This window comes from Octopus sinensis, linkage group LG4, assembly GCF_006345805.1.
Source record: "Octopus sinensis linkage group LG4, ASM634580v1, whole genome shotgun sequence".
NCBI lineage: Eukaryota > Metazoa > Mollusca > Cephalopoda > Octopoda > Octopodidae > Octopus > Octopus sinensis.
In genome coordinates, this window is record NC_043000.1 from 107,455,439 (window position 1) to 107,469,581 (window position 14,143).

Here is a 14,143-nt window from a genome sequence, read left to right on the forward strand (position 1 = left end):
GTTGGTTTGTTTATGTCCCTGTAACCTAGCGCTTCGGCAAAAGATATCGATAGAACAAGTACTCTATTTAAAAAAACGTATGAGTACTAAGGTCGATTTGTTTGACAAAACCCTTCAAGGCGGGTCCCCGCATTGCTGCCATTCAATGACTGAAACAAGGTCAAGAATAAAAAAAGAAAGAAGAATGCTAACAATGTCTATTTTGTCCCGTAGTTAAAGTTGTTTAAATATATTTCTTTACTACCCACAAGGGGCTAAACACAGAGGGGACAAACAAGGACTGACAAACGGATTAAGTCGATTACATCGACCCCAGTACGTAACTGGTACTTAATTTATCGACCCTGAAAGGATGAAAGGCAAAATCGACCTCGGCGGAATTTGAACCCAGAACGTAACGGCAGACGAAATACGGCTACGCATTTCGCCCGGCGTGCTAACGTTTCTGCCAGTTCGCCACCTTTTAAATAGCAACTAAATTACTCTTGTCTGATACTATGTTTTGTTATATAAAAATAAAAAAACAAAACTAAAAAGCACTGAATCAAGAAATAAAGGTTTGAAATGAGGGGCTTGAGACCTCATAGGAAAACTGATATGCTACAAGGAAGCGTCAAGGGACTGGCTGTTCTGGAATATAATACGAAACGAAATAAGGATAAAGAGAGAAGATACTATATGCTATGTTTCGTTCAATCTCTATCAAATCAACTGGGAATTAGATTTATAGAATGAGAATTTGAACCTAGATGTGTTATTGACGAAGTGGAATGGTCGTTGGTTAAACCTAATTATGCAAGAGCTTTCTCACTTAATAAGATAATATATAACACAAATAATAAATACGGATACCATATCTAGAATCTCAGTACGAAGCAAATTTTATTGCTATCTTTGTGAACGGGAGCTACGAAAATGTAGAGAAGACATAAAAAGAAAGAAGAAAGAAAAGAATAAAGAAACGATAGGAGTATATAATAATTTATGTATGTTATTGCTTAACATGCTCATAATCCATATCAATATCCAATAATATGCAAGTTGTAATTCATAATTATGCTGCAGGCCAGGAAGTGTAGAACTTACTGCTTTTAAGATGTATGTGGCAACGTGGAGTAATAATATTATCCCATGTAATTGATTGTATATCGTAAAACTGATTAAAGAATATTTATTGTACAACTAGACAACGGCGAGAAGCGGGGGTGGTGGTGAGTGAGTGGTAGATTGGCGGAAACGTTAAAGTGTTGGACAAAAACGTTTACGCTATTTGTTCTAGATCTTAATGTCGTGAGTTCAATTCCTGTTCAGTTAAACTTTCCTTTCTATCTTTTATAATTGACGCTATTTTATGCATCATTCATGGCTCTGCAATTTAAAGCTAGAATAAACATGCTAAGAGCATGTTTTCAAAAACATGTATTTTTCAATAATACATTGGCGTAGGAGTGGCTGTGTGGTAAGTAGCTTGCTTACGAACCACATGGTTCCGGGCTCAGTCCCACTGCGTGACACCTTGGGCAAATGTCTTCTACTATACCTCGGGCCGACCAAAGCCTTGTGAGTGGACTTGGTAGACGGAAACTGAAAGAAGCCTCTCGTATATATGTATATATATATATATATATGTGTGTGTGTGTGTGTGTGTGTGTGTGTGTATGTGTGTATATGTTTGTGTGTCTGTGTTTGCCCCCCTCCCCAACATCGCTTGACAACCGACGCTGGTGTGTTTACGGCCTGTAACCTAGCGGTTCGGCAAATGGGACCGATAGAATAAGTACTAGGCTTACAAAGAATAAGTCCTGGGGTCGATTTGCTCGACTAAAAAAGGCGGTGCTCCAGCATGGCAGCAGTCAAATGACTGAAACAATTAAAAGAGTAAAAGAGAGTATATGTGTAAGAAGTTCGAATGCATTTTCATAATTTTTGTTTATTTTCCCATTCATTCTGTTAAACATAGAATTTCGACTTCAGACGTATGCATTTATTTATATGTAAAGACAGATTCTTACAGCCGTTTTATAGGGAGTGTAGACAGAAGCTGTAACCATTTCGGTATTTCGATTAGTTGCTGTTGATGCTGGTATTGTTTAACTGCAGGTATGCCCTAATCGAGCATGCTCATGATCAAACATTAATCCAGCTAAGATATAATCATCACATTCTCTTTACTCTTTTACTTGTTTCAGTCATTTGACTGCGGCCATGCTGGAACACCGCCTTTAGTCGAACAAATCGACCCCGGGACTTATTCTTTGTAAGCCCAGTACTTATTCTATCGGTCTCTTTTGCCGAACCGCTAAGTGACGGGGACGTAAACACACCAGCATCGGTTGTCAAGCGATGCTAGGGGGACAAACACAGACACACAAACATACACACACACACATATATATATATATACATATATACGACAGGCTTCTTTCAGTTTCCGTCTACCAAATCCACTCACAAGGTTTTGGTCGGCCCGGGACTATAGCAGAAGACACTTGCCCAAGATGCCACGCAGTGGGACTGAACCCGGAACCATGTGGTTGGTTAGCAACTTACCACACAGCCACTCCTTTTTTCTTGCAGGTAGTGGACTTCGTTTTCCAGTGAATCAATTCATTTTTAGGCTATTTAAAATCAAAATCACCTTTTGTAAAACAAAGAGATTAATTTCAGGAACTTTTGGCTGCTATTTCTTGGTTCCAGCAACTGCATAGTGGCTTTAACGTTCACTCATATCTGGAGAAGTTTGCCATCGTTGTGTTGCTAGTTTAAGCCTAACCTTGTTATTACCTCGTTGAGCTTTGTTATTATTTTGTTACTAATCATTAGATATTGTAATCAACAGTTATGAGATTTTTCTCTTCTCTTTGATTTTCTTTTCAAAGACCAACCGACTGTTTGTGCAATTACTAATCCATTCCTTTTATCTTCTTCTTTATCATCTTCTGCTTCCCCCCCTCCCCACTCGATTTTGCTGTAATAGATCTGTAGTATTAACTCTTCAATTCCTTTCTTTATTTCTTTCGAAAGTGTTCCCTCCATTTCTGCTAATTCCTTCCATTTTGAAATTACTTTCGCTAAACACTGCTAAACAGCTTGTTATGTTCACAAAAGCGTTGTTCGTTAAAAACCAAAGCAAAACTCTCATTCTCTGCATTTATTCCTTGTAACATTCCATTCCTTTTTGTTTAACATGGGACCTCTGTGATGTATTTTTTCGTATGCATGATGTATTTTTTATAGGATCTGTTTCATTTACTCTTCTTTCATCCGTGAGAGCTGTTTATTGAATTTAGTATGCGGTGTATGTATGGTGGCGGTGGTGGTAGTAGTGTGTGTGTGTGTGGGTGTTGGTAAGAAGATCTTCTTATTCCATTAATCTAGCTTTGTTGGTTTTCTTTCTCCGAGGTTATTGGTTTGTGAGAGTGTTTATTTTCATTATTTTTCATTTCCTTCCAAGTAGAATCCACTTGTTTTCATAATGATTGTAACAGCTAAGATATATTAACTGGTTTATCTTAGGTAGAGGATTCCGGATTTTTTCTCCTGATTCTCTTTCCTCTTTTACCTTTCACCCCCCCACACACACACGCACGCACGCACGCACGCACGCAAATATATAAACATATATATGCGTGTGTATACATATATGTATATACACACATACAAATACACACACAAACACACACACACATATATATATAGTCATATACATACATTTATATGTATGTGTATATATGTACGTATTCATATAGGCATATGTAAATATATATCGTACATATATATATACGTATGTATATATATATATATATATATATATACACATACATATATGTAAATATACAATACATACGCATATATACATGTGTTTATGTGTGTATATATACACACACATACACACATATATGTACATACATATACATATGTATATATATATATATATATATAACGTATGTATATATACATATATATGTATATATATACACATACATATATGTATATATACAACACATACGCATATAAACATATGTATATGTATATATATATATATATATATATATATATATATATATATATATATATATATATATATATATATATATAAATACACACACATATATGTACACACATATACATGTGTGTGTGTTTATATATATATATATATACATATACATGTATATATATATATATATAATATATATATATATATATACACACACATATATATATACCTATATGTTCATACATATACATATATAAATAAATATATACAGTCATACACACACATATTGTTAAGACAAAACCAGCTTTTGTTTCCATTACGTTTTCATTGATAATTTTTATATTCTCTCTAACATTTTTTCCTTTTTTTATTTTTACAAATATCTTATCAATATCTGCTTTGTAGCATCTCTCATCTATCAGTTCTTTTGTATCTTCTGAAGTATTTCTGGCGTTGATTGCCAAAAACGCTTGTTTCCTTTTGCTTCTGTTTATGATCTTGATTCTATTATATTTGTTGTTAAATAATACGTTTCTTCTGTTCATGACAAACAAACTCAGTGATTATTTTTACGCTCTTTGCTTTAGTTATTATCCACGTTTTCATTTCTCGCTCTCTATTGCCGTATTTTGCCATAGGGTTCGTACGTGCATATATTCTCCAATATACACTAATATCTTCGCGTCTGAGATTATTCGGCATTTTGATTTTATGATCTTTTATTAGCTTCGGTATAAAGTTAATCCATTTTGCATGGCGCATAATACGCGTGTTGTTTGAAAACACATTCATCATTATGCTTATTTCTTTCTTTCAAATTTACCGGTGCACGGACTTTTATTTTTTAAGCTTTATCAGTTTCAGTCGTTAGACTGTGGTCATGCTGGGGCACCGCCTTAAATGATTTTAATCGAATGAATAGGTCCCAGTACTTATTTTTTTAAAGCCTGGTACTTATTCTATGTTTTTTTTTTCCAAACCGCTAAGTTACGGGGACGTAAACACACCACACTGGTTGACAAGTGGTAGTAGTGGGACAAACACAGACACAGACACACACATATCTATATACATACATATATACACGACGGGCTTCTTTCAGTTTCCGTCTACCAAATCCGCTCAGAAGGATTTGGTCGGCCCGGGGCTATAATAGAAGACTCTTTCCCAAGTTACCACACTGTGGGACTGAACACAGAACCATGTGACTGAGAAGCAAGCTTCTTACCACAGCCACTTCTGCGTCTATGGGAATAAACGATTAGTCTTCAGTTTACAGTGGTCCCTATTTGGCTAATTACCAATCCATATTTCTGTCCTTTTCTTCATCAGCTCTCTTCTAGTGTCTTTTGACACTTAAAAAGAGAAAACTGTTGTTTGTCGAGTGTTTATTTATTATAATCATTGTATTAATGAATGTTATATTTGTATTACACAACTTTTATTTCATTTGAGCTATTCGACTTGTAAAAATGCCATTTTTACTATGGTTTGCCATGGAGAAAAAAAATTCCATTTAGGCTAAAGTTATAAAGCATCAGAGACATTTCTGAGTACCGTTTGTGGAGCAATATATGTATTCCAATCTCTTTACGTTTGTCTGTCCTTGTTTGTCCTCTCTGTGTTTAGCCCCTTGTGGGTAGTAAACAAATAGGTATTTCGTCTGCCGCTACCTTCTGAGTTCAAATTCCGCCGAGGTCGACTTTGCCTTTCAGCCTTTCCGGGTCGATTAAATAAGTACTAGTTACGCACTGGGGTCGATATAATCGACTTAATCCGTTTGTCTGTCCATTTAGGCTAAAGTTATAAAGCATCAGAGACATTTCTGAGTACCGTTTGTGGAGCAATATATGTATTTCAATCTCTTTACGTTCTCATCAGTATCAGATACCAATCGAGACAACTCCGAAATGATGGAAGCATTCGCTTCCTTATAAGAAATCAAGAGAAAAATTCGAACAAAACCCCCTGCAGTCGACAGACAGTTACAAGCCGCTGGTTGGCACGCGAAAGAACATTGTGAAGTAAACAAACTTTAAGATCACTTCAAATATATCTGACCTCGAAAACGGCTACCTTCGCAAAAATACAACTGCTACTGAGCTGTTGGAGAAGATGACTATTGATAACGGTGTCCATTTTCTTTAAGATACTGGAAGTGAGAGAAACAGGTCGATAGTGAGAATGGTAAAAGTAGAACGAGACAAATGGAGGGAAAGGGTTAGGGATGTTTTGCCATGTGTACGGAAATATCTCGAAGATGTACTGTTTAAGTAGAATGGAAGGGACATTTTCAAGACTGTTAAGCATGATGGTTCGAAGAAATCAGTGATATACATGCATCCTGTATATATATATATATATATATATAATATATATATATATATCTATATATATTTCTCTGTCTAGTTTCAGTTCAGAGTTGCGGCCATGTTGTTGCACCGCCGTTTTGCTACACTGTTATTACTAAGAGCCTCCTCTAATATGTGGTACTTAGTGAAGAATGGAGTTTGATATAGCTACCCTCATTCGCACCTCTTGCCGTGAGGTAAGTTTATCTGGGATTCTCGACAGGAAGAGGTCCAGCTTTGATTTAAAAACCCCTACAATTACTTTGTGCAAGTTCCTCAACTCTTTGGGAGATATTAAAAAGCTGTGGCCCTTGAAACCCAGGCTGTTGCAGTAACTGGTCCTGAAGCTTGATGGTATTGCTGGGACCTTTGGCACTATGCAGTGTCCTTCCGTTCTGGTATTGGTGTAGCTTTCAATGCCAAAATTTGGCACAATTCCTTCCAGGATCTTCCAGATATATATTACTGCATACCTCTCCCGTCTTCTGTCCTTGTTTGTCCTCTCTGTGTTTAGCCCCTTGTGGGTAGTAAAGAAATAGGTATTTCGTCTGCCGCTACCTTCTGAGTTCAAATTCCGCCGAGGTCGACTTTGCCTTTCAGCCTTTCGGTCTCGATTAAATAAGTACTAGTTACGCACTGGGGTCGATATAATCGACTTAATACGTTTGTCTGTCCTTGTTTGTCCTCTCTGTGTTTAGCCCCTTGTGGGTAGTAAAGAAATAGGTATTTCGTCTGCCGTTACGTTCTAAGTTCAAATTCTGCCGAGGTCGCCTTTGCCTTACATCCTTTCGGGGTCGATAGATTAAGTACCAGTTACGTACTGGAGTTGATCAAATTGACTGGCTCCCCCCTCCCCCAAAATTTCGGGTCTTGAGTTGAAAAGTATAATTGTGCACACAGGTTAACTATATTCATTTCGCTGTTTCAGTTTCTTATCTGCTTTTCATTGTTTCCTGTCATTATTGACACTATCTTTCAAAGGCATACTCAATAGTAATCGCTGCATGCATATATTTGCAAAATTTTGCATATTTTATTTCCTCTATTTCGAGAAGTTAGGTTGTACTGTTTGCCGTATATAACAATGCAAAGGGCATTGAGGAAATTATAATGGAAGAAATCTTAGAATTTCAATGAAAACAATATCATCATTTCAATTACCACAGAAACAAAATGACTTGACTTGGTATTTCTTCAACAGCCATGATATAAGGCCCTGGGAGGACAAACTTGGAATATCTCATCAACTGAAGAAAGCCAAATATCGGATTCTGCTGACGAGACTCTTGCCAAAGGAAGGCATGCAGCCTTATTCTCTACAGAAGTCGGCTGCCGCGCTTTCCAATTAAGATCAGTGCATTATTTTCCTGAAGAAGATTGGTTTGGAATCGAAACAACTGAAGAAAACCAGCACGGAGATAGCCATGACAGTTGAAATCAGTTCATGTTGATTGTTGCTGATTGACTGGTGATCACAAATGAAAACCTTCTGCAAGGAAAGGCTAATCTATGCCTCTCTGCATCACTGAAGCGAATCATAAAATGTAAGATACGAAACGCATGTAGGCTTCAGAAACCTGCAAAAGATACGAAAGTGTTTCCAACACCACACTAACTTTAATCACCATCAGGACAAAGCAACACTGATGTTTATTTCATCAAGGCAATATTCTACCATGTGAATTTAATAATTTAATAATGATATATATATATACATTTACCAGGGTTTGATTTAATTGCACAAAATATTGTTTGTGTTTACCAGAGAATGTGCGCAACCCTCATAGTATGCACTTATAAAATAAATTTTGCATTTCATACGTGTTAATATAGGTAATAATGTACATCTAACAGCTCAGGGAAATATTAAAGAAATAACTTGTGGTAAATAATTAAAAAAAATATTGGATAAAAGTAGTACAATTTAATGGAGAATACATGGCAATTAAATTCAACGACATAACACAAAATCCCTTTGGCTTCGATCGGTAATACTATCGTGTGTACGTGTCTATGCATACATGCATTTACAGACACATATTATTCGTGTGTATTTAAGTATGCATGAAAGTCTGTGTACGTATACATGTATGTATGTATGCTTATCAACAAGGAGAATGGAAAGAGAAATTCGTTTTATTATATAATTTTACAATTGTTTCATCAATATTTTATCAGAAGAGTATTACTATATTCTTTTTATTATATGATATGTCTAAAAATGCATTACATCAGTATTATTACACTACATCGCAAAAATATCGACTCATCAGTATTACGTATAAAATCTATTTGCTGGATGAACTAGGATGGGTATATTGTGGTATAACCCTGTATTCATACTTCAAATATCATCTGAAATTCTGTGAACTTTTTTCAGTGCATTGGATTAACACTTCCCAAAACCTAATAAATATCACAAAATCTTAAACTGACACACAGTGAAGCTATTGTATGCAACACCAAACAACTTTGGATACTATATATCTAAACTTAATAATAGGAAATTAATCAGGAAAAATAATAATATCAACAATAAGTTTAGTAGTAATAAGAGTAGTGATACCAACCAAAGACAAGTCAAATTGGTAGGCAATAATCATGACATAAATAGTAACAATACTGTTATTGGTGGTGAAAAAGTAACGATTCACCTTCAAAGTTAAAACTACCGCCGGCAGATAATATATTATTTACAAATACACAAATATAGACATGCACATATACGCACCCGTATAAAAGTGCATAGACACAGACATTTACGAATATAAGTACACGCATATATACACGCACATACATACATACATACATATATATATATATATATATATATATATATATATATATATATATTATATATATATATAAATATAGTACACACATAGTCAAAGAAATCGATCCCAGGACATTCTTTGTAAACCTAGTACTTATTCTATCGGTCACTTTTGCTGAACCGCTAAATTACGGGGACATAAACACACCAACATCGGTTGTGAAGCGATGGTGGGGACAAACACTGACACAAAGACACATACACATACACACACACACATAAATATATATACATACACGATGGGCTTCTTTCAGTTTCTGCCTGCCAAGTCCGGACATGAGGCTTTGATCGGCCTGAGGCTATAGAAAAAGACACCTACCCAACGTGCCACGCAGTGCAACTGAACCCAGAACCATGTGGTTAAGAAGCAAGCTTCTTACCACACAGCCACGTCTAACTTGTTTATTTTTTGATATTATATACATATAATACATAGGCACGCACGGACACACACAGACACTCACATCTATCCACACCCACATATACACAGACATAGACAAACACAACACACACGCACACACACAACACACATGAACACACACACACACACACAAAATGATATGTGAATTTGGTTTTTATTCTCTGGACATTATAAATGTCCTGATGTATTTATAACTAAAGAAACATTGTAACAAAGAAATAACTCTGTTTTATCTATCCAGAAAATGTTTGTGTCTTCGTATCCGAGAGAAATAGAAGAGCATATCAGATGATTCTGGTAAAAGTTCACTCTTATCTAAACGCTGGCGAAAATGTTTGACCATTAACTCTAGATAACAGACAGCAATATCATATTACATAGAGATGGAATTGTGCATCCAGCTTCCTTAACAACATCAGAACACACGCGGGCTATTGATACGAGACGCATGGTTATGGAAACAGAAAAATCCCTTATCTTCTATTTCATCTCTCATTTATATGCTCATTTGTTATCTATTTTTTCCTTCTTTTGTTCTCCGATTCATCCTATTTCTTGACCAGTTAATTTGAATTCATGATTTATTATGCACTCGTTTTTTGCTTATAGTATGATGATATGCTAATGAAGTGATAAGAACGTCTTGGACGAAAGGTATATGTTCTTGAAAATACGAGTTCTCCCAGCAAATTAATGAATATTTTTGTGATATTACTATACTAATGTTGATGAAAACTCCATTCTCCGTGCACTACAAAAGATAACCTTGATGGGCACAGCTAATGTACAGAGGAAAGCACTCTCCATCTAAAATGGAATAAATGTGCTGATAATTTTAGTATGGATATCAAATCAAAAGCGCCCTGCTGCTCTTGGCTTCCAGAGGATGCCCGTACTAAGGCAGCTGAAGTAAAGTCATAATGAAAAGAAACAACAACAACAACAACAACAGCAACAGCAACAACAGCAACAACAGCAACAGCAACAAGAATAATAATGATAATAATAATAATAATAAATGCACTGATGCAGTACCTGTCAGTGGCTCTCATGGCTTCTGATCTCAACTGATTGGAAGTGCTATCATGTACACGATTTGTCTTGGTATAAAAGATGGGCTACAGCAAATATTCTGTTCAATACCACAGATTTGCTTGTCAGTTGTTTGATCTTAACCAGTTGAGCATGTCCCTTAGTGACTGGCAATATATGCATCTCTGATCACGAACAAAAGTAGTGGGGAGAACATCATAGCTATGTGTTGAGAAGAATTCTTTAGGGTTTGAATAGTTCACCTCTGGACACATGAGTGGTTCATTCAACATCCTTAAACAACCATTATTCAGGAAACTTTTGAGTGAGATAGACTACTCTGATAGCCGGTACTGTGGACGGCTTAATAAAACAGAAATTAATTAAAAAAATCCAAATGATATTGATATACATTTGTGACGTACATATTCTTCACATAAACGGGATTCCGGGACAGATATATATTATCCTGCTGTTATAAGTGGTTTACGAACCTGGAATTTCGTTCTGTGCACTTCAATGCAAGGTACGGAATACTCGGCTGTCGTGTCTCTTGCTTATTGTTGAATATTATGAACGATTTCTGTTTAATACTTATATGTGATAGCCGGTACCTCTGGACGGGCTTAATAAAACAAACTCTAAAGTTAAAAGACAAATGAAATTTACACACGTACACACACACACATACGCGCAGACACACACCACACACACACACACACCACACAGAGATAATTATTATTTGGCTGTAAAGCCTAGAACTTTCTTCTGTGCACTACAATGCAATGCACGAAACTCCCGGCTATCGTGTCTCTAACGTACAGTTGAGTATATATAGTGAGTGATAAGGATGTTCTTTTCGAATGATGAGCTATAAAAAAAAATCAGTTATGTACTGGGGTAGATGGTATCGGCTAGCATCCTACTTTCTTAATTACTGGCATTATGCCTAAATTTCAAAGCATTAATAAAATTTGGTAAACTGTTGAAATCGTATCGTTAAAATCAAATCTAATCAATATTAACTTTGCCTGTGGGATCGATAAGATAACTTACCAGTCATGTAATGTGGTCAATGGTTTTGACTTATCATCTCCCCTCAAAATTACTGGCTTTGTTCCTAAATTAGAGAACACTAACTGAAATTCTACTCCTTTATATAGAGAGAGGAAGAGTAAGAGGAAGAGAGAGAGAGAGAGAACAGGTGAAAGAGAGAGGGAGAGAGAGCAGTTTAGTATCTATGATTTTCGTGTCCAACTAAAATAAATAAATAAAAATACAATTGAGGAAAGGAAACTAATAATTTAATAATATTTATAAAACTATATAATACAAAAATAATGAAATTTCTTTTCTCATGTGGACACATCAAAAAGACAATAAATAAAATTAATTAAGTTGAAAAATAAATATTAAAAAGATATATATATATATATATATATATATAATATATATATATATATAATATATATATATATATATATATATAAATGAATAAAATTCAGAAATGTAAAAGAATAATAATATATTTTTTGTCATTGAAACAAATTTATTAATAATAAAAATAATTGTCTGAGCGTTTCATTAAATTTACATCTGCCTTCCAGATATTTGATTTACCAAGCGAATATTCAATACAGTTGTGATTAAAGGGTGATGGAGGGAAATAACTTAATATTCGATATTTTGATCACGGTTGACTTTATAACTGTGAATGTTGCTGTTTAACGATCGGCACATTTTGTTTGATCTGTTTAACAAATACCCAAATACCTTCTGTTAGCCAAGTTTCACTACATTTCTATAATCGATGGAATGCAGCCAAAACTACGTTGTGGTTCCTGTTTACGACTCTTTAAAATCTTGTCAATGTTTAACATTCCTTCCTTCCTTCCTTCCTTCTCGAGCCACGCCTGGCTCACAATGGCCGGTTTCCCGGTTTCCTTGGCGTATAGGTTCCTCACCTGGACGGGACGCCAGTCCGTCGCAGGTGAGCTGCAAGATGCAGGAGGTAAGAGTGAGAGAAAGTTGTGGCGAAAGAGTCAGCAGAAGTTGGCCATTACCTTCTGCCGGAGCCAGGTGTTTCGCTCATAAACACATACATCGCCCGGTCTGAGATTCGAACCCTCGATCCCTCGACCGTGAGTCAGCTGCTCTAACCACTAGGCTATGTGCCTCCACAATGTTTAACATTGCACAATGTAGTATTAGTTTTAGTATTAGCATTAGTTTCTCTAACTGTTAGAGAAACTGACCGGATGGTTACGGATTATATGTCTCCGAACATGGGAGGGAAGTCGACGGTAATGACTCTTTCATAAAACTTGCTGGCCTTCGTCGTTTTTGCTTTTCATCACTTCGGAGTTGATACATTAAGGGCTAGTCCAGCAACGGGGTCGATATAATCGCTTGATATAACCGCTAAAAATGTCACTGGATAAGGGTTGTTTAAGGATGATGAAGGAAACACCCATGTTTCCAGAGATGAATTATTGAAACTCCAAAGAATACCTCTCAACACATGGCTATGATGCTCCCCCACAACTTCTCGTGATTAGAGATACATATATCGTCAGCAACTAAGGGACATGCACATCTGGTTAAGGTCAAACAACTGACAAGCAAATTGCTTGTCAGTTGTACTGACAAGCAGTTTACTTGTCAGTTCTGTTGTGGTATTGAGCAGAATATTTGTTGTAGTTCATCTTTTACACCAAGACAAAAACATGTACATGATAACGCTTCCAATCAGTTAAGATTAGAAGCCACCAGGGCCATTGTTATATTATTATTATTATTATTATTATTATTATTATTATTATTATTATTATTATTATTATTATCATTATTATTATTATTATTCAGGCGGCCAGCTGGTAGAATCATTAGCACGCCGGGCTAAATACCGTCTTCACGTTGTGAGTTCAAATTCTACCGAAGATGACTTTGACATTCATCCTTTCACGGTTGATAAAATAAGTACCAGTTGCGCACTAGGCTTGATGTATTCGACTAACCCACTTCCCTCTTGAAGCAGTGGCCTTATGCCAAACTTTAAAACCATTATCTGTCGTTTAGCTTTATGTCTTTTTAAAAATTTATCATTAGTTACAACGACTGCGGAGAAATCTTTTGATTAGATTTTTAAAGGACAGTGTAACAGACGATGTTTGTTTAAGAAGATATTTAATTACCATATTACGGTATTTCATCATGTGAATAATACTGCAAAAAATGATCCAAGAAAAACATTGGCAGAGCGTGGGTTATTTTTTGACATCACTAAGACGATAAATAAGTATACTACGACAAAATTGTCACCATAAATATATAAGAAAATATATCTCTTAGTTTTACTAAGATTTGCATGACACACAATCTTAAAAATTATACTTACTGAGCATTCGTACATTATTAAAGAATCGCGAAAAATGCCTTGTGGCATTTTGGATCTTTACGTTCTAAGTGCAAGTCTTGTCGAGACCATCTTTCCTTGATATCCCGCATAT